Source organism: Rattus norvegicus, chromosome 1 (assembly GCF_021556685.1).
Source record: "Rattus norvegicus strain SHRSP/BbbUtx chromosome 1, alternate assembly SHRSP_T2T, whole genome shotgun sequence".
NCBI classification, from domain to species: Eukaryota; Metazoa; Chordata; class Mammalia; order Rodentia; family Muridae; genus Rattus; species Rattus norvegicus.
This window is the reverse complement of record NC_141534.1, coordinates 50,429,942-50,454,585: the sequence shown is the minus strand read 5'-3', so window position 1 is coordinate 50,454,585 and position 24,644 is coordinate 50,429,942. Positions and strand designations below refer to the sequence as shown.

General features: G+C 46.1%; 1 long non-coding RNA gene across 8 annotated transcripts; it reads right to left on the bottom strand.

Moving 5' to 3' along the window:
• Positions 1-13,342: 13,342 nt before the first annotated feature.
• Positions 13,343-23,176, bottom strand: LOC102553224 (uncharacterized). Of its 8 annotated transcripts, none has more exons than XR_015645329.1 (5): positions 22,986-23,176; positions 20,212-21,411; positions 19,915-20,111; positions 15,244-15,359; positions 13,343-14,038 (listed from the first exon to the last, which is right to left on the bottom strand). It is a non-coding gene; the product is annotated as an uncharacterized LOC102553224 (long non-coding RNA). The 8 variants fall into 8 exon arrangements; XR_015645328.1 differs by having other exon boundaries at positions 19,915-20,166; positions 21,008-21,411; XR_015645326.1 differs by having other exon boundaries at positions 21,008-21,411.
• Positions 23,177-24,644: the final 1,468 nt, after the last annotated feature.

Sequence of the window (24,644 nt, the reverse complement as noted above, 5' to 3'; positions counted from 1 at the left end):
AGAGCGACCTGTGATACTGTGCTCTACCCACGTATTCCAATCTCTGCACCCAGCTCTTCTCCTGGTCCCCAGCTCGTGCCCTCAGCCACCCTTAGCTAACTTTCTCGAGAGATCCAAAGAGCACAGATTTAGTCCCCGTCCCCACAGCTAGAGCCAGGCTGCCTTGCTCCAACTTCTCTTTTTGTCCTTACTACTCTGGATGCCGAGAAATTTAACCCGCCACTCCCTGTTTTCCCACCTTTTAACATACCTACATCATAGGGTCCCCATGAAGACTAAATGGATTAGCAGGAGGAAAGTACCAGAAAAGTACTCAGGGTTTCATTCAATAATCATTACCACAACTGCTCTTTGCTACTGAGCAAGTGACAACCACAGGCGGGCCCAAGAATTGCCAAAATCATACAGCAAAAATGGTCATCTCTCTCCCTCCCTCCTCCCTCTTCCCCCTCTCCTTCCCCTCCCCTCTCCCTCCCTTTCCCCCTCTCTCTGTCTGTCTCTGTCTCTCTGTCTCTCTCTGTCTCTGTCTCTGTCTCTGTCTCTGTCTCTCACACACACACACGCACACACACATTCATGCACGCACCCACACACATACAAATGCACAAACCACCTACCTCACTCACTGTGTTCTATATTTGCATATCTTCTCACATGCTCCTCTGGTCCCATTTGTAATTGCCTGCTGAACCCCCAGACTAGGTCTCCCCTCTCCTGAGCTGGCTTTTGGTACAAGCACATCCTCCCTGCCCAGACTCAGAATCTCAGTAACATTCCAGTACTCTCCCTTTAACTCCCTTAACCTGTGAGGTTTGGTGACACCCAACCCCTTTCCCTACACAAGCACATCCCCAGCTCCCCTTTCTGTCTTGTCTTCAAAGCCCTCACACCAGCTAATCCCTTACAGGTTTACTTGCTCACTTGGTCACCTCAACTGTGCCCCCCCCCTACATCGTAAAGTTTCATGTAGGGAGAAACCTGCACTCTGGGCCTTCACTCCTATACAAAGGCAGTGCACAGTAGGTGCTTAGCAAGTTTGTGTGGTAAGAGTGGGCTGCTTGTTGTGCTCCACGACTTCTAAGTGTGCCCCGCCTTCCTCTTTTCTTACTTCAATCAACCCTCAGTGCCCTCTAGGCACGGGGTCCTCTGCCCTCTGGGCAGCCCATCGTGCTGGATGACTTTCCGTGAGGCAGCTTGGATGTTCCACTGCAGTGGCTCGCCTTGATCTCCAAAGCAAGCCCACATTGCTCAGTGCTCTTCAAAGTCCTCACCTACTTCTCTTTCTGTCCCCTGCTTTCATTCTCTCTGCTTCTTGGGACTTGCTGGGTTTGGAAGACATTGTTAGTATATTTTTGTGTTTTGCTCATTGATAAACTTGTATGATAACTCCAGTGTTCTCTTCTTAGTCTGTGGATTAATGTATGATTTCTCTCCCTGTGAGAAATCTCAATTTGGATGGGATAAAGTGTACATTTTTCATAGCTGCTGCTTTTGGTGCCTACCCATGTTTTACTAAGATGTTAAATGTTTTCCTGTATTCACATACACACACACATACACACATACATACACAAACACATACATACTTACATATATATACATGCTCACTCACATACACACATACATATACACACTCACATACACATATATATATACACATGCATACATATACACACACATATACAAACATATATACATACACACATACACATATACATATCAATGCACATATACATATCACATATATATACACATTCACATATACATACATACATATACACACAATACACATACACACATACACGTATACATATCAATACAATACACATATACATATCACGTACATATACACAACACATATACACACATACATACAGACAGACACATACACACATATATAAATACATATACATACACACATACAAATACACATATACATATACATATATACACATATACATATACATACACATATACACATACATACACATATACATATCACATACATATACACATACACATATATACACATACACATATACACACACATACATTCACACACATACATTCACACATATACATACACACATACATATATCCTGCCTTGCAAATGGTAGTCTGCACTGAGCTATGCCCTTGCCCTTTACATAGCTTTATTGGATTGTATTTTTCACATTGAATTTTAACATCCCTGGAGTTAATTCTGGATAGAGTATGAGAGGTTCTAATTTTACTTACATCTTATGGTCAAGCAGCTACCAGGATGCATTGGGTAACTTTGCCTGGATTTACAGCTCTGTTTCTGTCTGTCTGAGACTCTCAGCTGGGCAGGAAGACCTGTGTCCTTTAACCTGTCCTGCAGCTGTCTGTCCCAAGCTACTGCCATTGTTCATCAACGCCTCTCTCTCACAGTCTTAGTATCTTGGAGAGTGAATCCCACCTCTCCTCCCCTACTTATCTTGTCCCTCTTAAGAATGAACTTAGCCATTGCTGGGGCTCTTGTCTTCCAGATGCGTTTTACATTTTGATGAATTCCACACATATTTGACTGTTGACTGGAACTTTTATTGAAAGTCATACGTGCAGTTTATTTTTCCCTCTGCTTCGAAGGGAGTTAGAGAGAAAACAAATCTCTCTCTCTTTCTCTCTCACACACACATACTCACATATGTGCACATGTATACACATATACACACATGTATATGTATACATATATACAATATATTCTATATGTATATATGATGTATATTTGTGTGTGTGTGTGTGTATGTACTATACATATATATTACAGTACTGGAATGGAAGCCTGGGCCTCAGTTGTGTCAGACAAGAGTTCTGCCACACTGCCAGCCCTCGATCTCTTTACCTTCAAACACTGAAAACAGTCGGGTGTGCTGCAGCACATCTGTAATCCTAGCACCTGAGAGGCACGGGCAGGAAAACAGCCACAAGTTTAAGGCTAGGCTGGTCTACATGATGAGTTCTGACCAGTCAGGGCTATACAGTAAGACACCTGTCTCAACAACAACAATAAACCCACCGCCCACTGCTCGTACCTGTCCCATCCAATGTGGCACAGCCACACATGCATTCTTAAACTCACATTCATTAAAGGAAAAGATGACAAGCTGTGTTCCTCATGGCCACATGGTTTAGTGGCTAATGTGGTCTCTGCAGAAAGTGAATACTTCTCCCATCATCAGAGGATATTGTGGGGCATATTACTGACCTAGGCATTGTGACCAACTAATGCTCACTGGAGTTTCCAAAAACAACTGGAAACAGAAATCCTGGTCACCCCACCACCACAAATCTACAACAGAAATAAAATCATATCATGAAGACACTTTCACTCCCATGTTTCCCGTGACACCATTTCTAAGAAGCAAGCTATGGAATCAACCATGATTTCCAACCATAGATGAATGAAGAAAATATGTATCAGTGGATAGATGAAGAATATATATATTTCATACATACATACATACATACATACATACATACATATCATTTATTCTGTTGGACAAAGTAAAGCACACACGTATGCTCTCTCTCTCTCACACACACACACACATTACACACATGCAGCACACACATACACATATACATTTGTTTGTTTTGGGAAACTATGATAAATGTTAAAATTCAACCTTTCTATTAAAAAATGCGATGATTGGGTTGGAGAGATGGCTCAGCCGTTAAAGGCTAGGCTCACAACCAAAAAAAGAAAAAAAAAAGCATCGATGTAAACCAGGCAGGTGAACTGGTACCAGCAAGTCCCCAGGCGAGAGATCAAAAGGACCCCTGTTTTCAAGGAGTGGCTAAGAATGTCCCAGAGGCATTTCACCACATCTGGCATCAGAGAGTAAATAACCTCTCTATCGGCAGTTTGGTCACGTGTTAAGGTAGCAAGAACTCCCCCTGCGCTGCTGTGACTGTCCGGACAGATGGACAAATCCCAACTTATGGACCCAAATCCCAACTTAATTGACCAGCAGCCATTATCATCTTTCCCTTATCGATTGATCTCCATTAGCCCCTAGAAGAAAGTTTGTGCTTCGAGTAGAGTACTACTGACACTTTAACTTTTTTTCAAAATGAAGGCTTTCTCTAAACTAGCCTTTCTGGGACCAGCTCTGCATGTGCCCTTCATGTGACTCCTGTTCCTTGGCTTCTCCTCTGTGCAGGAGACACACCTTCTGGCCCTGGTCCTCTTGTTCTCCTATTGCCTTCATGAGCTCCCAACCTACACTTTCTTGGTCTAACTCTGCTTTGGGCCAGTGTTGACACTTTCCACATAAATGTGCCCACCAAGTTCATCTCTTGAAGCCTGAGCTTCCACTGGAATAGTATTTAAAAACTGACCTTTTGGTAGATAATTAGGTGAAATTATGGGGATGGGGTCCAATGATGAATGAAGTGTCCTCCTTTAAAGGATTTGTGTCCCTTTAAAGGAACAGAGTGAGAGAAGGGACTGCCCCAGCCAAGCTGTTACCACTTGGACTTCCAGCTATAGAATCATGGGAAAAACCCATCCCTGTCCTTCAGGGTCCCCATTGGTGGTGCTCCATTCCAGCAGCCAAGCAGACTGAGATGGTTGGCACCTAGTGGCTTCCAGCAAGAACATCGAGCAATTAGAGGAAGGCTGCAGAGTGACGCCCTACCTTCCCTGTGTAAAGCCCACAAAGCGGTAAATGCCCTCAAATGGGAGATGGTGATATTAATGGGGAAAAATGTTCCTCAATTAGGATTTTGTCCACCACCGGCAATAGAGAGTGAGTTTATAATAGTTTAAAAGCCTATGTGCTAATTTGTGTTGAAAATAATCACAAAGTACAATATGGAATCTCTCTTCCAGGCTCGGTGGACCACTGTGTGAATGATACCATATAAGGGCTCGAGTCACACTTGGAAGAAACTAGCTTTTTTTCTGGGAGTGCCCAGCCTTCCATCTTCCAACCTTAGCTGCAGGGTGTCTGCCCATGCTAAGCCTATGCTAAGCCCATGGCCCCAGCCCAGGAGCCACTAGTCTTCCTGAACTCTTGGTCCTCAGCTGCTCTGACTGGGGGTAGGCTCTGAGGTTTTATGGCTGAGACCCACTTCCTGTTCTCTCCTCTCTCTGTTTCTTGATCATAGATACAATGTGGCCAGTAGGTCTCCCTCTCTGGCAAGCATGCCTTTCCTACCACAATGGCCTGTATCTCCTTCCTCCCTTAAATTGCTAACTGACTGGTTGTTTGGTCACAGTATAACGTGAAGTAACCAATGTAAGACTATTTCCTGTTTGTAATATACCATGGATTCAAAGTGCCTTTTTCTTTACATACAAATACAATGTAGACAGTATGGTAGCTCAGGTCACTTTTAGTGCAACTTCCTTGAATTTATTGTGATTTGTTTACTATTGCAGGCCAGAGAATGCTGGCAGATTTTATATTCAACAGTCCTGACTGTAGCAAGTAGAGGCTACCTTTGTGAGCACTAGCCAGAGAAGAAAGCCAGGGGAGAAGATGTTCATCTCTCAGGAGCTGTAAGCTGTAAGGAGTGGGGCGGGAACATACCACTGTCTTGGTTTCAGATTAGGGTGTCTCAGATAGACCATCTCTAGAATGCACAGTCAGAATTCTTTCCTCAAATCTACAGTGAGATGGAGTCATGTGGGACGGGCTCCTTTTTCTTCGAAAGACAGGTTTGAGGACCCCGTGGTTCACCTTTGTGCTGCAGATTGACATTCTTTGAGGAAGCCACCTCTGTGGCAGAGATCTAAGAGGCTTGACTGACTGGGACCTCATGGTTATGGAGAGGTGGAATGTCACAGATTGAGAGCTATGGTGACTCTGGTCCTATCTTATTCCCCTGACAGTCGTCGGCTACCAATCTCTATATACAATGGAACACCTTCCCCCTGACAGCCGCTGGCTAACATTGGCTAACAATCTGTATATACAGCAGAACACCTTTGTGATTATTATTACTCTGCCGTCCCCACCAACCATCAAAAGCAAACAATACTGAATTATGCTCTCCTCCTCAGGTATTCGCTGAAATCAGGAGATTTCACACTTTGGTAAAGGCAGCTGATTCAATTTTAGCTTCCATGCTTTTACTTCATTTCCCTCCCAAATTTGTAGAAGTTTGATTTCTGCAACTGTGACCAAAAGCCTGAGACAATGAACTTAAAGAGAGGTGGGAGTCACAGGTTGACAGTTTTCTTCCTTCACTGTTGTTTGATCAGGTTGCTGTGGACCAGTGGAGAAACAGCACATCATGCGGGGCCACGTAGCTGGAGATGCTGTCACCTCATGGTCTATACTCCAAAGAGAAAGGAAGGGACGTCGTATGTTGCTTCTCTCTCCTCCAACTACCTAAGACCTCCTACTAGGCTCTTCTTGAAGGTTTCTGACCCTCTAATGGTACAAGGATGAGGACTAAGCTTTTGTGCCTGGGTTCCCAGAGAACATTCCAGGTCAGAGTTCAGCATTACCTTGCCTCTTCACACTCACGGCATGAGGCCCCTTGCCAGGGGTGTTGCTCTGTGCTTTATACAGTGTGTCACTTTTCATCCTCAGAGCCACACTAGCAGGTACCTCCTGGGAAGGAGAGAGTTACTGACCGGAGGCCACTCTATGTAGTTAGCTCCGGGAATTCAGACCAGGATACCCTCCTCCCCATCCTTAGTACCTGTGGGAGTTCTCATCACTGCTACTCCCGTGGAATGTTTTTCCATTACGTCTTCTATGAAGAAGTTTTATAAAATATAAATATAAACCTTCGCTTGTGTCCCATCTTTTTTTAAAGTTTATTTTATTTTATTCAATTCAGGTGGTGTGTGTGTGTGTGTGTGTGTGTGTGTGTGTGTGTGTGTGTGTGTGTGTGTGTTGCCCAAGAAGACCAGAAGGGGGCACTGTATCTCTTGGAGTTGGAGTTACAGGTGTCTGTAAGCCATACAATATGGCTCCACTCTTCCAATCTAGCAGTAAGAGATCTTAACTGCTGAGACACATCTCCAGCCCCCTTTTTGTTTATTTCATTGTTAAATAAAAACATTTTATGCTTTCAATATATAATAATTTTGTCATTAAACCATCAAGAATTTTTCATTTTCAGAACTAAAAGGAGATTTAAAAGCCACATCAATCTCTCATCCTTATTTTACAGCCAACCAATGAAGGACCAGAGACTTGCTTGCAGCTTAAATGGCTTTGCTTGACTTGGTAGCAGCAGTGGGATGTGGACCTAGGCTCACACAGAATTACAAATCCCTCAGCTCACGCTAACTGTTAGAACCTTTCACTTCCAGTTCATTCTTTCAGTTAAAAGTATAATACACTGTAGGAATCTCTTTAAAATGGTTTGCTAAAATTATTCTGTGTTGACTATAAAGAAAACTGACTCAGTCTTCAGTCACAAGAACACTGTCAGTAAAAACAGTAATTTTTTTTTTTTGTGGAAAAATAATGGAAGCTTCATGTTGCAAAAGTAAAGATTTGGAGTGTTTCTAACACTTGAAAACCATGCAATGCAATGGCTTTCAAAGTCCGATATTTGCCTGGGAAGAGCTAAAGATGACGTGGGATGTTAGGAATGAACCCCTACCTACCAGCACTACACCAACATCGATCTCCCAGCTCTGCGGTAGGAATCCTTTGTTACATAAAAGAATCACCGGGGGTCTAGGGAGGTGGCTTGGCCAACAGAGTGCCCGCCTAGTGTGCACAAAGCCCCAATTTCAGCCCCTAGAACTGGGTGGTGCTCCATACCTGTAATCTAGAGAGGCAGAAGGTCTACATAGTGAGTTCTAAGCCAGTCTCAACCCTGAGATCTCCTCTCACAGAGTGAGACAGCAAACCCATAAAGAGCTTGTGGAGGCTCACCGTGCTGGTTTTTTTTTTTTTTTTTTTTTTACAATTACTTTGAGTCTTGCCCTATTCAGAAGCAAAAGGTATTTACAAGTACTGATACCCTGCTAGGGCAACAGCCTTGAAACACTGCAGAAGAAGTAGTCATGCTATTGAGCTTTTTCTTGGAAGGACATGACAAAACTCCCAGGGGAGTGTGTGTGTGTGTGTGTGTGTGTGAGTGTGTGTGTGTGTGAGTGTGTGTGTGTGTGTGTGTGTGTGTGTGTGTGTGTGGCAGGGGTTGCTCCATCCTCAGCCTTCTAATTGCTCAATGGCTCCCAGTTCACTCCAGAGCCCAGACAGTTTTCCAGGAAAGACAGAGTTCTGTCTTCTGACCGCCATTTCTGCAGGAAATGCTTCCATGTTCCAGAGAAGCAGTTCATAAGGGTGCCCTTGTAGCCAAACCTGCTTTCCACTGTGGCATGTCTGTGTGCTTGCTGTCGTGAGAGTTGCCATGCCTCTTCCGATGCAAATGTCTTTACGTAGATACAGAAGCGGATGCTTCCAACGTAGTGATCAATGATCAATCATAACTCCGAAAGCCAAGTCTTAGAAGGAGGTTGTGCCATGGAGGTTTTATGTTTCTCCTGCTCTTTTTGCTGTGTGAGCAATGGCTTCCAGTGACTCCTACCACCAGCTTTTCCTCAAATCTGCGTATGCCGGAATCCGAGTGCAGCCTGGGTCCGAGTTTCTTCCTACAGATTTCCTGAGCTTCAATCAAATCAGGAATGTCACTGAGCATCTATCTGTGTTGTCCTACCCAATGTCCTGTGCGCCCAGCTACTAATTAAAGTAATCATCTATTTGTCCAGCGAGGACACATTCAAACCCAAACTCCAGACAAGTCCCGCCTCTGTCACATGTCAAGACTATCTACCCACCAAGGCTTTATATGACCCAGCTTCCCACCACCCGACCCTGACCACATACATTTTTCTCCATCAATCAGATTTCTTACCACTCCTACCTAAGCTCAGGCCACCTCCCACTATTCTACTGAAGCTCAGACCTCCTCCCGATCCCCACATTCATTCTCTCTCTCTCTCTCTCTCTCTCTCTCTCTCTCTCTCTCTCTCTCTCTCTCTCTTCTGGAGCTGGGGACTGAACCCAGGGCCTTGCGCTTGCTAGGCAAGCGCTCTACCACTGAGCTAAATCCCTAACCCCCCCCACATTCTCTCTTAGTTTTGTATAGTGTTCACTCTGCACTGTACCACCCACCTCATCTCTGCTTCTGTATCTTCAATAGCAACAGAATTAGTTATTGGAGCAAGATGCTTAGTCCTTCAGCTCCTAGGCTCCGTTCTGGAACTCCACCCCAGCCGCTCATTTCCTGTGTGTCTCAGACACCTTGCTCCTCCTAGAGCTGTGCTTCTCAACCTTCCGAACGCTGTGGCCCTTTAATACAGCTCCTCATTGTCCTTACCGCTTCATAACTGCAGTGTTGCTACAGTTATGAGTCATGTCTATGTAAATAGCTGTGTTTCTGGTGGTCTTAGGTGAGCCCTGTGAAAGCGTCATTAGACCACATTGGGGTCTCGACCCCACAGGTTGAGAACCACTATCTTAGAGGCTGAGGCTGGAACGAGAGCTGAAGAACAGAATTCTCTACAGTGCTCTGAGGAGAAAGAAATACCGTCCTGGTGCTAAACACTTAACATTAGCTAGTTTTCGAAACAGTCTTGTACTTAGAAATTACTTTTTCATGCTTCTTCCCTAAAAATCTACTTTTTCCTCTTCACTCTGGAGCACGGATGCCCATAGCACACCACGACACACTCACTGCCACACACCACACTGAGAATACTCGAGCTTTCCTCCCTGTGAAACCCGTTATTATTGCTGTCACCCTCCTAGTGTGACGGGGACTGCACTACACATCCATCTTATATGCAAACTGCCCAGGACGGTGTTGGACAGATTGCTGAGAACGCCACAAATCTTCTCTTGTTCTCTGGGTCCTTCTGAAGGAAACACGGTGAGTCACTTGCTTATCGCCTTAGAAGACTCAGACTTTCTGGTTCACATTGTTTTTTGATGTGTTTGCTTACTAATACCTTCCCCAAGCCCAAGCAGGGAAACTAAATTAGGCCTCCCATGACTTCCAGAAAACACTTTTTCCTATTCACCCAAGAGCAAGAAACCCATGATCTCACCTTATCAAAACGGGCCAGCATGCCTGACGCAGTTGCTAGCTATTGCCCAACGGACGTTTTCCGCTGTGCTTCTAACCAGCCCATCATGAGTGGGTGATGCCAACACGGCAGTTCCCAAAGGAAACTTGGCCGGGAGGCTGCTGATTACCCTCACAGGTGTTCCACAATCAAGATCCCAAAGGCAGGCATTGGCTTGAGAGGGTGTGTTTCACTGCAGATATGGTAGCAGAAAAACTAATTGGAAAAAAAAATCTTTCCACGGGTATTTCATGGCTCTAGAGTCTCCACTTGAGGGCATTGAACAATTTCCTATAAGATAGGAAGATGAGATTGTCAGGAGCCGTCAGCCTCAGCCTCACTCAGCTCTGAAGTGACACAGATGGCCCGGAAATCACGGCCCTAGGAAAGGCTTCCCAAGTGGCTCGGCGTGGTTATTGACAATGTGACTCAATCCACTTAGAAAGTCGTAGGGCTGGGCTTTCCTCACCACTTCTAGGGTAGATTTTGAAATTACTCTTCCTTTCAGGAGGAGCAATCCCAGTTCCTGGAGTTGTGAACTTTAGAAACAGGCCTGAGCTCTGAGTCCCGTGGGCTCTGAGGTCTCGGGGAATAGGTAGCAAAAAGGACGACAGCACAAGATGGGCTCAAGCCCCCCGACAGAAACAAAGTGGATTCCTGCGTGTCCAAGCGTCTTTAACTGTAACTCCTAAACAGGAGGTGTGTGCTTTAGTCTAGAGTGCTGCACAGACAGACACACACACCCCAAGGTCCCTCTCTACAAGCTCGAATTCAAACACACGAGTAAGCTAAGGTGCAAGACGTTCAAAGACCTGGAACTCAGGATAAAAACTGCTGAAGATGGGATTAAAGAAAAGCCAAAGGAGACTTGAGTCAAGGTGGCCACTCAGAAGCCCCTGACGATGGCTAGCTGGGAGAAAATGAGGGTGTGTACCAGAGAGGGCAATGGTGATGCAGACAAGGCAGGAGAAGTGAGATAGCCTTTGGGGAAGGGCCTTGCAGCTGGCCCACAGCTGTCAGCCTTGGTCACAGCGGTGGTACCAAAGGATGAAGAAGTGAGAGATTGGCCGGGCAGACAGGGGTGGATTTTAAACAGTGGGACTCCAAGGACCCAGGGGACCACTGGCTTGGCAATTCAGTGATTGTGTAATAAAGCCATGTGGGCAATGCGTGAGAAATCACGTGTCTGTATCTTTAGTTTTTCCTTTTCTTGGAATTTAAGGAGGCTTTTTGAGCCTCTGCTCAGAAAAGGAAAAGAAGGAAGGGCACACAGTCGTGACTCCGGCAGGGAGGGCACACACAGTGACCCCGGCATTAGAAAAATGAACAGCAGGCTCTACTGCAAGAGTCCTCACCAAATCAAAACCAGAAGCTTGAAGAAACGAATGAAAACAAAGAGACTAAGAAGAAGAGGAGGAAGATAGAAGGAATCAGGGTTCCCCACAGCCACCTTTGCCCTCCATCACTCCCCAGCCCTGCTCAGGGAAAGACCGTCCGCCCTCTACTTCTACCAGCCCTTGGCATGGACTCCCCTCTTACCTCCTGACAGGATTGTGAAAGAGCTCTCATAAGCAGAACTTGACCAGTCAGGAAGACTCAGTTCATTTTTTAATTTAATTGCTAATTTTCATAGTAGTGCACATTAATTGTACAGATTTCACCCCATTTTTATATATTCAAGGTGACATGTCATGACCTATGATCTATGACCTATTATCCACACCTCTCTCCTGTTTGCCCTATTTCCTTCAAGCCCCACTTCTCCTTTCATGGGTGTTTTTAGATTGTCCTATGATACACATGCACATGCGCAGTGCACACACACACACACACACACACACACACGCACGCACGCACGCACACGCATGCACACACATACTTGTTCTTTTCTTTCCGAGTGTGGATGGATTAGTGTCATTAACACTGACTTCCAGTTGTATCCATTATCGTGCAAATGACACAATTTCTGTTTCTTAGAGGTGAGGCGATGCCACCCTGTACACATGCCACCTCATCTTTCTCCAGCCACTCGTCCACAGAGGTCTAGGCTGGCTCCATGCACTGGTGATCACAAGCAGTGATAACCACGGCTGTGCAGGTGCCTCTGTGGGAAGCGAAGGCTTGCTTTCTTCCGGTGTGCTGCTGGTCGTACAGTTCGTTAGCTACATGTTCTGTGCTTTGAGGAACCTCTGTACTGGTTTCCATAGTGACTGCAGAGACTCGTGCCCTAAGCGGCATCTAAGGGTCCTTTTCTCCCATGTCTTCCATTCACTTTTGACATGTATTTCTTATTTCCATACTTCTTTCATATATTCATTGGCCATTTATATGACGATATATGAAAAGTGTTGAGTTCCTTTACCCATTTATCAGGTGGGTTCTTTACCTGACTGGCAAATGTTATGGAGAATAAAGAAAGAACTCATGAAGGTCTAGGGCAAAAATCTCAGTAGAGAACTCACCAGCAGCCCCTGATATGTCAGATGCTCCTTGGCTGGGCTTCCTCCTGCTGGCATCCATGACACCTGCTTCCCACAGCCCATCCCTCAGACTTAGCTGTGAGTATCTCGCTCTGTCCACTTTTTGTGTGAGCCTTCCTGGGATCTTATCCAGAACACCTCCTCAGTTATGGGCAGCCATTATAGAGAGGGGTGCCATTGTAGCTGCAGAAGCAACTGCACCCCCAAGTGTGGAAGGGCACAAAGTCAATGTGAAAACAAGGAGGGGGCTTTGCTGGGGCTCCTCAATTGTCATACATCGTTTGGAATTCTATTACTCTGAGATGTTCTATACCCGTCCCTCTTTCATCTACCTTGTTTCCATAGATTCGTATTTTCTTTTCTTTTACTTATTCAGTTCTCACCCCCTTGGGAGTGATATGCACTGCGATGCCCCAAACAGTTTTATACTTTTCCTCCCATTTAGTCAGTCAGCTGTCCTTCTTCAGAGAAGGGAAACACACACAAAATGTAGAAAGGCAGGAATTCAAACTCAAGCCTTAAGAAAGAGGGGAAACCGGAACTGAAGCATTGAACAGGGAGTGGGGGGAAAGAGGAGGGAAAGAGAGAGAATATGGGGAGGGACAACACTACGGGTCATGTGAAGCTACCACCATGGAAACATCTTACTATATATACATATATGGAATAAATTTAAACAGAGTCAGCAAATAATGCCTCCTGACTAGTATCCATGGTATGGAAACGTATTCTGCACACTACCTGTCTTAGTTAGGGTTTTACTGTTGTGAAGAGACACCATGACCAAGACAACTCTTATAAAGACAACATTTAATTGGGGCTGGCTTATAGGTTCAGAGGTTCAGTCCATTATCGTCAAGGAGGGAGCATGGTGGTATCCAGGCAGGCATGGTGCAGGAGGAGCTGAGAGTTCTACATCTTCATCTGAAGGCTGCTAGCAGAATACTGACTTCCAGGCAGCTAGGATGAGGGTCTTAAAGCCCATACCCACAGTGACACACCTTCTCCAACAAGACACCTTCTAATAGTGCCACTCCCTGGGCCTAGCATATGCAAAATGTAACTTACACCCACCACCCCTAACCAAGATGTTATCCCAAACTAACAACTGCTTGCAAAAGAAAAATTGGTTTTCTCCAATGGAGTCTCGTTAGCTATACAAAACACACTTAAAAGGCAGGTCCCATGCCTAGCAGTAGATTGGCAATACAAAATGAACCCTGTGGTATTTTCGGAGACTTTTTGTCTCATACTGCCCTGTTTGGGCACTGTTTGAAAAAATCTTACTGATCCTTTACTTGGATGTTACAGTTTCTGATTCTGTGGAATTTTGAGTGTGACTATGTCTGCATGTATGTTTCTCCAACTTCTTTGTTTTTGCCTTTTTTTTTTATTCCGTTGTTGTTGCTGCTCTTTTCTTATTTGCTTGTTTTCCGAAGAAGGAGAGAAAGATGGCTTGGCATTAAATAGTTGGGGAGCTGGGGGGAATCTGGAAGAAATGAGGAATATATTGTAAGAAAAATTATTTTCAGTTAAAAAAGGAAAGCAAAACAAGTTCTGAAGCAACGGCGGTTGCACCTGGCCATGCCTTTTCTCTTGCAGGGAGACTGATATCAAAACAAGAACAAATAGGCATTAGTGGGAGACAACATGGAGGTTCAGACACCCCAACCCAAACTCTAATTCATGTGCCGCTCTTTGCTTTTATTAGCATCTATGATGGGGATGAATGTTCTACAGAGCTCCCCTGTTTAACCATGGGCTCTTCTACCCGTGCCCCAGTTCCCAAAATTACGACTATGAGACTTAATCAATTATGAATAAATGCCTAGGCTTTTCCCTGACTAGATCCTAACTTAATTAACCCACTTATTCTGTTCTGCGAGTTTCACGTGGCTGGTTGTCCCTCCTAAGTTTCATGCGTCCGTCTCCTCAGAGTTTGGGCCGAGTCTCTCCACATGCATGACTATCCCAGAGTTTTTCTCTCCCTTTCCAAACCCCCACCTCCTATTTCCTGCCCCAGTAATGGGCTGTCAGCTTTTAATTGACAGGTGGCGCTTCCCTATGGCACACAAAGGATTCTCTGTACACCCTTGACAACTGTGTTACATTTACATTTGCCAAGGGGATCTTGGCTGGAACAGAAGGTCAAGAGACTGCTCATTGTCCACTCAGGTCTACTAGCAAAGATCTCCTCACTGCTTTCTATGAGCCATTGATGATAAATGGTGACTGCTTGAATGCTTGAATCAGAATGGTCAGGGATGCAAACAAGGGGCTTTTACCCAACACCGCTGCTGATACACAATAATGTGCATTGCAAGGATTCTCTTCCCCGGGACCCGAAGAGAATTCGGTCCACCTTCTAAGACTCTTTGTAATTAACAGAGGGTTGGGGGAGCTGGGTGAAACATGGACTAGAAATAACTCTCTTATCCCTTTCCAAAGAAAACTTTTCAAGGCCCGTTGCTGTGAAGATAGCTAAATGGATAAACTGCACACTGTACAGGCCTAAAGACCCAAGTTCAGATCCCCAGAACTCAAAAGCTCCTTGTTAGCACCTTGCCAAACTGACTCAAGCATTCGAGCAGTCAACACTTACCATCGACCGCTCACAGGAGCTGTAGTGGCTACTCCTGGTTGTCAACTTGACTATATATGGAATGAACTATAATCCAGAATTGGAAGGCTCACCTGTGATCCTGATCTTGTGACTGGGAGATACAAATTTCTGACCTGGATCCTGGCATGGAGATCTTGAGGCATATTGGGTGTGAATTCCAGGCAAGGATCTCTAAGTCGAAGAGCACCTGGGACAGAGCAAGTCCCAGATGAGTTATGGTGGTGCACACCTTTAATCTAAGCCACGCCTTCTGCTGGAGACCTACATAAGGACATTGGAAGAAGGGAGATGCTCTCTTTTTCATTTGCCTGCCTTGTGGGACTGAGCCTCTGCTAGATCCTTGGACTTACATTCACAGCTGCTGCTGACCATTGTTGGGGAGTTGGACTACAGCCTGTAAGTCATCAGCAAATTCCTTTATTGTATAGAGACTACCCATAGGTAGTGACTCTAGAGAACCCTGACTAAGACAGAAGCAGTGAGGAAATCTTTACCAGAGACTTGAGACAGAGCAAGAGTGGGCAACGATGGCAGCCGTCTCTTGGCCTTCTGTCCCAGAAGTTAGGCACAGCAGTGTGCATCCATGATCTCTGTTCTTACTACAAGAGGTGAGGCAGAGACAGGAAGCTTGTCAGCTGTCTAGCCTGGAGTACCTGGTGGCTAATTACAAAGGAGACCCATCTCAAATAAAGTGGAATGTGAAAACTGATAAGTGAGACGGTCTTCTGACTTCCATGTGTGATGTGGCATGAACATACTCACCACACACACGTACACCACACACACACACACACACACACACACACACACACACACACACGTGCAAGCCCTAAAAATATTTTTTTATATTAGAAACTGTTTCAAACTCCAAAATTAAGCCTGTATTTTCTGGTTGCCTCCTAAGGCCATTCCACATCTCACTAGACATTAACATAAGTAATATTTAATAACAACAACACATGTATACAGGGACAAAAAGCTTCCTGATGATTTAGAGCAGTGGTTCTCAACTTTCCTAATGTCACACCCCTTTAATACAGCTCCTCATGCTGTGGTGACCCCAACCATAAAACTCTTTTGCTGCAACATCATAATTATAATTTTGCTACTGTCATGTATTGTAAATATCTGTGTTTTCTGATCTTAGGTGACCCTAGGAAAGGGTTGCTTAACTCCCAAAGGGGTCACTCCTCACAGGGTGAAAATCATTGATTTAAATCTGTCTCTAAATCCCCCTCTTTCTTTGCCTTTGCCACCTAGAGCTCTATACCCAGCCTGCACAGAGGCCGGGTGCAGTCAGAGGTAGTTTTACAAAGCCTAAATCAGGAAGTTAAGGACAACCAGGGGCTCAGTGGCTCCAGGACTCTTCCAAGAACTTTTCAGCCTATTATGGGGTGTTCCCTTTAGGCCCAAAGCCTGACATTTCAGGTGAGGAAGGAGTCCAGATGGGCTGAGTCTAGGGTAGACTAATGTCTCCTCTTGCCTTCACATTTATATTCAACATCTACTTTGACGATACATCAGAGTGTTGGAGTGTTTTAGTTTAAAATATTTAATGAAAACATGAAAAAAGAATAATACAGACAAAACATGGGAAAACAATGATCTCCCATAAAACCCTTCCCATGATTATTCCAAGCTTCTCTAAGCATAGAACGAGGAAAGGCTGACCCCACTCTCTACCATTGGTCACTTCTGTCACCTTTGGCGGCACCATATTCCTTTCTCAGGCCTCAGCTGATAATGTGTTTTCTTAGCATGAGTGAAGAAGCCCTTAGATCAAGCCCAGCGCCACATGAAACAGGTGGGGTGGTACACGCCTATAATGCCAGCACTCAAGAGCCAGTGGCAAGAAGATCAGAAGTCCATGGTCATTCTCAACTACATAACAAGGTCAAAGCTAGCCTTAGGTACCTAAGAACCACCTCCCTCAAAACAAAGCACCTCACTGACTCAGAATCTCCATGGCCAAAATTAAGGCCCTCCCACCCACGATCCCACAAGGCATCCTGCTGTAGGAGGATTGCACAGGGCACATCAAGCTTCTGTGCCACAGCTGCCAATGCAGCTTCACCCACCAGGGCTGACCCAGTGCATAGAACAACTCCCCTGAGCCTCCGTTCCCTTTGTAGAAAGGCATAAGCTTGAAAGTGGGCACCATTTCTCTCTCTTCAGCTCCAAGAAAGCTTCGAAAATGACTCTCCCCCAGAGTCCCTTCCAGCTGCAGGTGGTTCACATTTCTCAATGGAACGTTTCCCCAAAAACCCTAAGAATACTTGTTTGTCACATTGTTAGCCAATAGGGTCTTATCCATGGGGTCTGCAGTTGGAGATGCCCACATTCACATGTGAACCACGAAGAATAGGGTGACCCCCAGCCGTCAGTTAAGAACAGCAATTACAGAAACCCATGGCTACTTCACACATCCATTCCTGCATCCACACAGGCCATGTGCCCATCAGGAAGCTCTGAGACCAGTCTGGAACACCTGTCTGCACTTTTCTTTCTCATTACTGGTGGCTTGTTTTGCGTGCCATCCTCTGCTGTACAAGATAGCACGAGACTCTTGTTGTTTGTGTTTTGGGGATCATTTTGTTTTCTTCCAGTAATTCTAGCATTGCCAATGATCTGGTTCATATGAAGGGAGCTTATATATTTTGCTCTGACCCTAACCTGACAGACAGATACAGCCAAAATGCAGTTCCCATCTCCTTCTGCACCCAGTCCTTCTCAGATGTGTGGAAACCGGGTTCTGGATATCGGGAATTCCACTCAGCTGAAAAGCACCCAAAGGGACCTGGTCAAGGAAGCCCAAGTCTCTAGCTGTTATTTTGTAAAGCAGAGAGCCCCTCTCCTCCAATATCTGTGAATGATGGGGAAGTAAGACTGGATTGACATTCTTGAGTTAGCCTGACTGCTTATTAATTTGTTTATGAGTTTATTAGCACATCTTTATTAAGAATTCAGCACTCAAGGGATATGTAATTGGGGTTAGAGAGATGGCTCACCAGTTAAGAGCACTTGCTGCTCTCCCAAAGGACCAGAGTTCAATTCCCAGAACCCACCCTGGGTGGCTCACAACCATTTGTAATTCCAGCTGTAGAGGACCTAATGCCCTCCTTTGGACTCCTGCATACAAACTCCCACCACCAAACTCACATACACATAGTGAAAGCATAAGAAGAAAAAATTTTTAAAAGACTTGTAATTAATTACATGAAAAATATTTGTTTTTTTTTTTTAAATACACCAAGGTGTATGTTTGGCTTGGTTTCCGAAGTACTCCTTACTTGATTGTGAAATTCAGTATTTAACCGCAACAGTTTCCCTCATGATTCCCTGCAAGTTTTAAACACAGACCCGCAGGAGCACAGTGGCTAAGCTGCTCGCACCGAGAAGCAGCACCTCTCCCTAGGCACACCATTGCGTTATAAGACCGAACAGGAAAATTCTGAGGGCTAGGAAGCTGGAGAGAGACAGAGAGGCGTCGCTGAGGACTGAGGCTGGCAGCTCGGAAGGCCAGTTGTCTTGGGTCTTTATTAAGGCTGAAGAGCGTTGGTCTCAGAAGTGGGGACTATTGGTCCTCAGGCTGTCATAATGAGACACGGTCACCTTCAGGACAGAAAGGAGCTTACTCCTGCTCACATTCCATTACAGCTTGCTCTCCAGTTAGAACTCGTGGATTATATTTCAGTGTGAGAGACGCTCTCAGTTCAGACTGAATCAAAATATTGAACCTCAACCTCCAAAACTCATGTCCTCAAGGAAAAAAAAAAAAACAAACCTCCACATAATATATTATTACCTAACTAGGAGCTTACATCCGACTGAATTTTAATTGGGATATTTCGTTGTTGTTTTAAAAGTTATTCATTGCCCTTTGTCTAATACTTGCTTTGAGACAGGGTCTTAGGACATAGCCCCAGCCTGGTCCCAAACTGAGGCTCTTTGTGCTACGACCTTCCAAGGGCTGGGACTGCAGGTTCCTGTACATAGGGGGCCCAGGTGTATTCACTGCGGTTGTTTGGGGGGTTTACTCCCCTGCTGATGATCTCAACCTGAGGGTCATGACCCCACAGGGTTTGCATATCAGATGAGCCTCCATACCAGATATTTACATTACAAATTGAAACAGTATCAAAACTATATAATTACGAAGTAGCAGCAAAAGTAATTTTATGATTGGGGGAGGGGTCACAACAACCTGAGGAGCTGTATTAAAGGGTCACAGTGTTTGGAAGGATAAGAACCACTGGTCTAATCTGTCCTTTGATAGCAAACATTCAACCCCTAGCTTGGGCACTGAGTTCTGGGGAGAAGGATCTTGCCACGCGTGGGGAGTGACGGCCATCTTCCACACATTTCTGTTCTAAAGGAGCAGCAGATAGTGTTGACTATGGCCTGCCTTGAGGCCGGCACCCCCAAACAATCCTTCATTCTGCTCTGGTAAAAGCTGCTGACGGCACCCCTATGTTGTCTGGCTGGCTCTGTGAGTCGGCAGAGATCCAGCCTGACATTTGGCAGAGCTTCCTGGCCCACTGTGTCCAGTTCACCCTCTCCAGGAGTTTTAAAGAACAGGCAGGAGAGTAGGGCAAGGTCACAGTTTTCCTGAAATCTGGGTCAGGTTCAGCTGAGAGTCCTTGTGCCCTGACAAACATGTTCCTCCTGCACAGAAGGCTCCCAACCAGACCCGTTCCTAGTCCCCGTCTTTATTCCCACAACTGCACATCACAGCCACTTACCTGGCAGCAGCGGTCAGCACATGCTTTCGGTCCCTCCACACACGACGGGTGTCACATATCAGGCATGAAGATGACTAAACCGGGAAGGATCTTCAAGGGCTCACGTGACAGAAAAAGCTGGTTTAGAATGGCTTCTTCCATTTGACGATTCTATTATCACTTTAATTCCAAGGTTTTCCACCGTAGAGTTTCTAGAACTTATATTGTTGAAAGCTCATGAAGAAGTCTGTTTTATGCCATTCCCTGTGAATACTAGCAAGACACAGTCTTGGTATTTTTCAAATCGCCCACACCCACCGTGGAAGGAGCTGTTCTGTGACTCTCTAGGGCTCAGTTTCCCTGTTTAGACCACAGCACTGCTCTGTGTCGATACTGGCTGCTTTGTGTCGCTCGCGGCTAATCTCTGAGAATCTTTTCCATGACTGTCACTGCCAGCAAGTTCTTCTCTTGTAAGTCAGGGTCAAGAGAATATGGCGCTTGTGTTGTTGTTGCTTTGGTTTGTGCTTACGCTTAACTGTCTCACTGGCAACTCTTTGTCACCAGGGACCTTCTTGAAATGTCCTTTCCTGGCCCAAGAAGTCAACCCAACTGGAACCAACCAGTCAGGACATTTCTCATTTGCATCTACTCCTCTCAGGTCCAACCAGCCTACTTAATATCTGTCAGCAGTTAATGTGACCCTTGCCTCTCAGCCTTTCTCCTCACTCAGACCCCATAACTCACTCCCATCCCAGGCAGGCAAACCTGGGTCCCAGCCAAGCGGACCCTCTCCTTCCCAGAACCTCCGGCTTCAGGGCCAGACTCAGCTCCTCTCAAGGGAAGACTTGCCTGTCTCAACGCACCTGCCCAGGGCTGTCCCACTCTGTTCCACACAACGGCATTGGAGGAAGTGTGACCTACCCGGTACTAATGAGGGAGAAATGGGACCAAACCTGGGACAGGGAGGGTCTCTGCAGGCAATCTTTGCCTCTCTTCTGCACACTGGCAGTGTCTGTGCAGAGCACTGCAGAATCACTCAGCGTGGTTTTAGGGACCAAAGCTAACTGGCTTGCCAAGGTCAAAAGTCTAGGTCTGGGAAGAACAGGAATCTCACCAGCCTCTTCCTGCTGGAGTAGGTGACACTGGCCACGTGGCTCGCTTGGTGTGTTCCCCGGGAGGACGCACACTGATTTCATGCACCAACTTTCAGAACCTAGCCAGCGGACACTTGGCTCTTGTGTCAAGGACACTCTCGGGATTGGCTACCAGCAGGAGCAGTTGCCTAGAAATAAAGTCAGCCTGGAATTCATCAAATCCTCAGAGTCCTGGGACTGGATCCTGGGGTTATCAGCAGGGTCAGGGAGCAGGCACCTAAGTGGCTGATGGTTCCAACACTCAGTGTCCTGGGATTTACCTCAGCTCGCACATTCTATGCCTTCATTAACCAAAACTTCCTCTAAACGCGAGTTTGTTTTTAGCTGTGTTAACTTGATATGAAAAGCGAAACTTTTGTTTAGGCTGCAAAAATAAATCAAAGAGGAAGATCAGCCCCAGTGACAAATTTAGTAGGTAGGTCTGTAAGAGGGGACCTTGGAAATGGACCAATGTGTGTCGTTGGTCCTGGGCAAATGGTGGCTGCCAGAGAATTGTATTCCCACTGTGGGTGAGATGTCCAGCCACTGCCATATTGAACAGGGAAGGCTCCATGACCTATCCTGGTTCAAGACATGCTAACTGTACAGAATTCATTTAATGTGAGACACAGGGGCTGGAGAGAGGGCTCAGTCATTAAGAGCACTGGCCGCTCTTACAGAGGCCATGAAAGCTTACAACCACCTGTAACTCCAGTTCCAGGAGATCTGATGTCCTCTTCTGGTCTCTTTGAACACCAGGCACACAAATGGTACCTAGACTTCCAAGCAGGCAAAACACCCATTCACAGAAAAATAATAAACAAACAAACAAACAAACAAACCGAGAACTTAAGGTGAGATACATCTCAAAATCCCTGAACCAAATCCTCCCAGGGAAGTCAAGTCCTTACAGAGGTTGCTTCGCTAGCCAACATTGGTAGGCAGAGGAAACGTGGAAAACTTCCTTTCTTTTTTCCTGTGACTTCAGTAATCCTCTACCCACCATGGGAAAACTGGAAACCAGAAGACTTAACCAATAACAAAACTAAGAAACGGTGTTCCTTGTGCATCCCCATTCTTGAGCCCAAGACCCAAGATCCATGTGTTAGCATTCTGTCTAAGCCCCACCCCCACTGTTACCTGGCAACAGCCAGGTATGCCTGACACTATAAAAGGGGCTGCTTACCCCCTCCTCTCTCTCTTGCTCTCTATTGCTTCTTTTGCTCCTCTCTTGCCTTTCAGCCCCCACTCTCTTCCCATTCCCTTCCCCCACTCCACGTGCTCACAGCTGGCCTCTACTTTTCTACTCCTCTTCTCTCTCTGCCTCTGTCTCTCCCCCCTACTACCCTCTTCCGAATTCCCTGAATAAACTCTTCTATGCTGTACTGTCCTGTGGCTGGTCCCTCAGGGGGAAGGGATGCCTTGGCATGGGCGTGCAGAGGCAACCCCTTCCCCCACACCTCCAAAGAACATATCCCCTCTCTATCTTTTTATAAATGCACCACCATGCACAGGAAAGGGCTCTATAAGCATAGTGGGGAGCAGACACCCCAGTCAATAACCTGCCTGCCCAAGGGCCTGTGTTAGAAATGTCGACAACGTATATCCTAGGGGTCAGGGGTAAGTAGCAGTAGCCAGGAAGTCTTCCTGGAGGAGGTGAGAATTAGGCTTTTCTAGAGAAAGGTCCTGGTTAGTTTGGTTTCTGTTGCTGTGATAAAACACTGAGCAAAATTGGCATGGGGGTGGGGAAGGTTTGCTTGGTTTACAGTCCATCAAGGAAAGCCAGGGCAGTAACCTGGAGGCAGGGACTGAAGCGGAAGCCCTGGACAATCAAGAAAATGCCCTACAGAGATGCTCACAGGCCAATCTGACGGGGGCAATTCCTAGGTAGAGATGTGGTACTTGGAAGCTGGTGGAAAATGAGGGCTCCTGTTTCCCGCATAAACCGCACCTCCCCACCTGTTTTCCTGGACGCAGGCACTATCTTCTCCTTTGCCAGACTGGTACCAGCCTGTCCTTCAGTTACAGTCACCCTGAGAGGTCCTGGGTGCACCCTGCTCCGGTGTCGAGGTGCCCAGTCCTGAGGTCCCAGAGCATCTAGCCGCACTGCAACATAGGAACGGTCTGTTGGTTTACGGCTTGCAGGCTCTGAGTGCCTGTAGCTGAACCCAGAGCCTTAGCTGTGACTTCTGAAGACTGAGAGCGGGTGTGTGTTGCGCCCCCTAGTGGGCAACTTCGGGAACGAGAGGGAGGGCTCAATAGAGAAGTGACTACAGAGCCCACTTACTGGACTCACCCCTGAACACGGCCTCTTCCCTTCCCCTTCCCTTGCTCCTCCCCTCCCTAGCTGGAGGCTACTAAAGCTCCATGGCTGCTATGCCAGATGCCTCTCAGTGCCTCAGTTTCCCCACCAGAAGAAACACCTATTTCTCAGGTGCTATTAATGTCTTTATGTTAGATCCAGCAATCCACCCACCCTGGGAATTGGTCCTGTAAAACAAAAAAAATCAAAATATACTCCAGCATATGAGTATAGGGGTTTTGATGGTAACAGGGTTGTTCATCTAAAGGAACCTGATGGTATACACACACACACACACACACACACACACTCACACAAACACACACACACACACACACTAAAAGGTACCTGATGACACCCATCTGACACACACACCAAGGAAAGCTGCTATTGCTCTGGGGAATATGATTTTTTCTCTCCTCCCCTTCCTCTCCCTGTCTTCTCCCTTCATTTCCTCCCCTTCTTTCTTTCCTCTTCCCTTCTCTTCCTCTCTGAGTAACAATCCTAGAGCCACTGAGGGGCTGAGCAAGTCCTCAAGTGGGAGAGGCTGAGTTTGAGCAGACTGAGGAAGACATCTGTCTAGCATTCTGAATAAGACATGACGGTGTCTGCATCTTGTGAGGAGCCAGGTGGACAAGCAGAGTGGCCAAGTCAGGCATCAGCCCAAGGAGGGAAAGGTCCTGTGCGTCTGAGTCTCGATTCCTCCCTTGGGGTATCCAGGTGTGAGGGGTGGGGGTGGGGAGGATAAAGCAGGGCAGAGAATGGGTGGGTCAGCAGGATCTTGGACAGTATTCAGTGAAATGGCTCTCTGAGGCAATATTCAGTGAAGCAGCTTGCGTGTGTGTGTGTGTGTGTGTGTGTGTGTGTGTGTGTGTGTGTGTTAAACAAGGGCTATATAAACCTTGGAGAGTGGTAAGGGTTTCTGTTGGGGGTTGTTGTTTTTAGGGTGAATGTGCGTCGACTCATGCTTAAAGTACTGGGAAGGCCTCATTTGCATGGAAAGGCATCCAGGTGCTCACCAGACAGGTTCTTTTTTGTAAAAGGCCATTAGATCCCGTTACAGAATGTTGGGAGCCATCATGTGGTTGCTGGGAATTGAACTCAGAACCTTTGGAAGAGCAGACACTGCTCTTAACTACTGAACCATCTCTCCTGCCTGCCAGACAGGCAAAAGGAGGTTGAACCTATAATTTCACCAAAGGCCACAGGTAGGGGATGTGGAGGTCAGGCTCCCCAGATAAAGTCGGGCAGAGAAAAGAAAGCCTTCCTGGGAAAGAGAGTCCTCCATTTTGCACGGAGCTCAGGGTTGCTTTCCA